The sequence below is a fragment of the Haliotis rufescens genome, unplaced genomic scaffold (genome assembly GCF_023055435.1).
Source record: "Haliotis rufescens isolate VD_foot unplaced genomic scaffold, xgHalRufe1.0.p SCAF_12, whole genome shotgun sequence".
NCBI lineage: Eukaryota > Metazoa > Mollusca > Gastropoda > Lepetellida > Haliotidae > Haliotis > Haliotis rufescens.
Window position 1 is genome coordinate 7,834,138 of NW_025963802.1, and position 2,969 is coordinate 7,837,106.

A 2,969-nucleotide genomic window follows, 5' to 3' on the forward strand; every position below is an offset into this window, starting at 1 on the left:
ACATGTTAGAATTCTGAAAAAAAATTGCGAAACAATTTGCGTTTGACGGTAATGTTATTTTTGTTGGAAACGTCCCTAAAAGATTTTGGATTATTTAGTAAAAGGACGTGTTTTTTCAAACATTAACATGTTTTGTATGGTTAAAAATTTGTTTGGTGTTGTTCAATATTAATTAATCAAATCAGGTATAGAGGTAACACGTACTAACCGCGTATGTGTTATTAACCATGATCTGGTGTTCGTTTAAAGAGGGGCCATGCAGGATGACGATCGGAACGGTCTAACGGAACAATTGATTTGGTCAGAACCCAACCAGCTGGTGATCGACGGCCCATATGCCTGGTGAAAAAGGACCACTGCCAGTCAAAACGGACTAGTGAAATATCAGATTGAAAAAACACCCCAATGTTTAGGTTATGCTCACTGTGACCTTTTTAACAGAGTGATATACATTCACACACATACATACTTATAAATACAATAACATACATGCAAGCAATGCCTGGATGCCTATGCACTCATCTGTGACAGTAACTGCATTAGGGAGAGCTCCCCCATCCCTGTACACAGTAAATATGAGGGACAGGGATAGACAGAATTAGTTTATTAAAGTGTCACATGTTTACGAGCATAGTGTCACATGTTTACGAGCTGTATATATATATACAGTCAAGTCTTGTTAATCCGACACTCGTTAATCCGACAATCGGCTTTATCCGACACAAATGATGGGAACCCATTAAATCAGTGCTATTTAGACCCGCTAATCCGACAGTCTCGCACTCCGTCTCCGACACACCTAATTTGCAACGAATTGCTGAAATCACTCATTAATCAGTCTCGTTAATCCGACACAGTGATCAGCGTACCCCGTGGTCATCTGCCAGCGAGTACACAGCCCCATGTTTTTGTATATATATATATGCAAATCATTTTACACTGTAGATTAAGATAAATGTTATTAAAATGCAGATATAGGAAACGTTCATATGTTTGAAAGTACAAATAAAAATTGAAAATGACTAAAATAATAATATTCTTAATAAGCATAAATATATTTAACAATTTTGCAAAAGCCTGTTAAACATATTTCTTATTGTAATAGCGATACTTTTTAGATTAGAAATAATATGATGCATTGTTTTACATTATGCAACTTTGAGACGTTGACGAGAAAGATAAGTTACTCCGTAAATACACTCCGTATGAGAGAGTCTATGTATTCTTGAGAAGTACTTTGTATGTGACTAAATAAATTCACTCTCATTTTCCACGGTCACGTTTTGTCTTGACCACTGTGCCGTTATGACCAAGAAGGGAAATGCTGTGCAACGTTATTGATAGGAGGGATGGAGATGGCCAATGAATGGGTAAAGGGTATTTATCTGACAATAGAATGGGGATATAATACATATAACACACACATCTTTTGATGGGGGCCGATCATTTTTGTTCCTTTTCATAACACATTTTCTTCCCGAACATCTACCAAGTCGGAGAATATTGTTATTTTGTAAAACCCAAAACAGATGTATAGGTTTTTCACGAAAATCGAAGAGCACACAAACTGTTCACGTTTTTAGACTTCGAAGCATGGAGTTAAAACTTATTTCAAAAGCGACTTCTTATTGGAAAAAATTAGCAAGTGGTTCGCTGTGCCTGTTCTGTGGGTTCACCAATACTTGGCGCGATATAGTTCACACCATCCCACTGAATACTATTAGTGTTCGGTAACTGATCAATTGGGCAGTGTTAATATGTTTCATTCCTCTTAGTATGTCATACACACCCTGAAACAAATATATCCAATACAACCCATGCAAGTCTATAATGTTTGGCAAGTCTAGATTACTGCAGTATCAGGAAAATGACAAAATGAAGAAAGTCTCTGGGATTATTTAAATTATATTGTATAACTATAATTTAACAACGTTTTTTTTCTCTCTGTAAAATATGTTCATTTCAGAGGAGACTAGATGTAAGTCTTCATTCCTATGTAGGCCCGGCGTAGAATAGGCGCCCAGCATTCTATAAATGGGTGACGAGACCGACCAAAGTGACATTCCCAGCAAGTTATATTCAAGAAGAGACCATTTCGGTCTTTGATTCAAGTCTTTCCATCACCACATCATTTCTGCTAACTCAATTTTTTAAATGTATAAACATCTAATGCGTCTAATGACCCTAATTTAAACAGAGACAGTGTCTCTCATTCGCACGTAGTACTAATTAAAAATAAATGTCGAGGCCTGGACAGGAGACGGGCATCAGACAGTAGAACCTAGTCTGTCTTACAGACCCTGATACAAATATAACACATACAGCCCATGCAAGTCTATAATGTTTGGCAAGTCTAGATTTCTGCAGTATCAGGAAATGAAGAGAGTCTCTGGGCTCCTTTTTATTATTATTTTAAAACATAATTTAACAACTGTTTTCTGTACGAGATGTTCATTTCAGAGACTAGATGATGATCTAACTAGAACCTACAGTCCCTGATTGTCTGTCATTTTACCCCGAGTGTTTGGGATATTGCTTATATGTGAACACCTTGTTTGTCTCACCCAGAGTCGATTATTTACAGGATGTCTTGATATATTTGGCATATATCTTACTGCGGATTAAAATAAAAAACACGATGTAGTTTTACATACGTTGTAGCAGAAATAATATTTTCCAGGATTTATGCATTATTCTTTTTATAAATGCGACATGATCTAATGGAGAGGACTCCCAAGCTGGATTCCATTTGATTTAACTTTCTAATTGTTTCAGTTTAGTGTTAATTCATGTGTGGATTGCCTGTTTATAAGGTAATCTCTGCAGGCTATTAAAACAAGCGCAGTGTGTCGCAGGCTGTCGTGTTTGGTTTGCGCACCAACTTCGAAATATGCCAGCTGCTGTGCACGTGACACGTGGATGGCTATTAATAGTAGTGGTCACGCCCCGGATGTTAACTGCATTTTGGG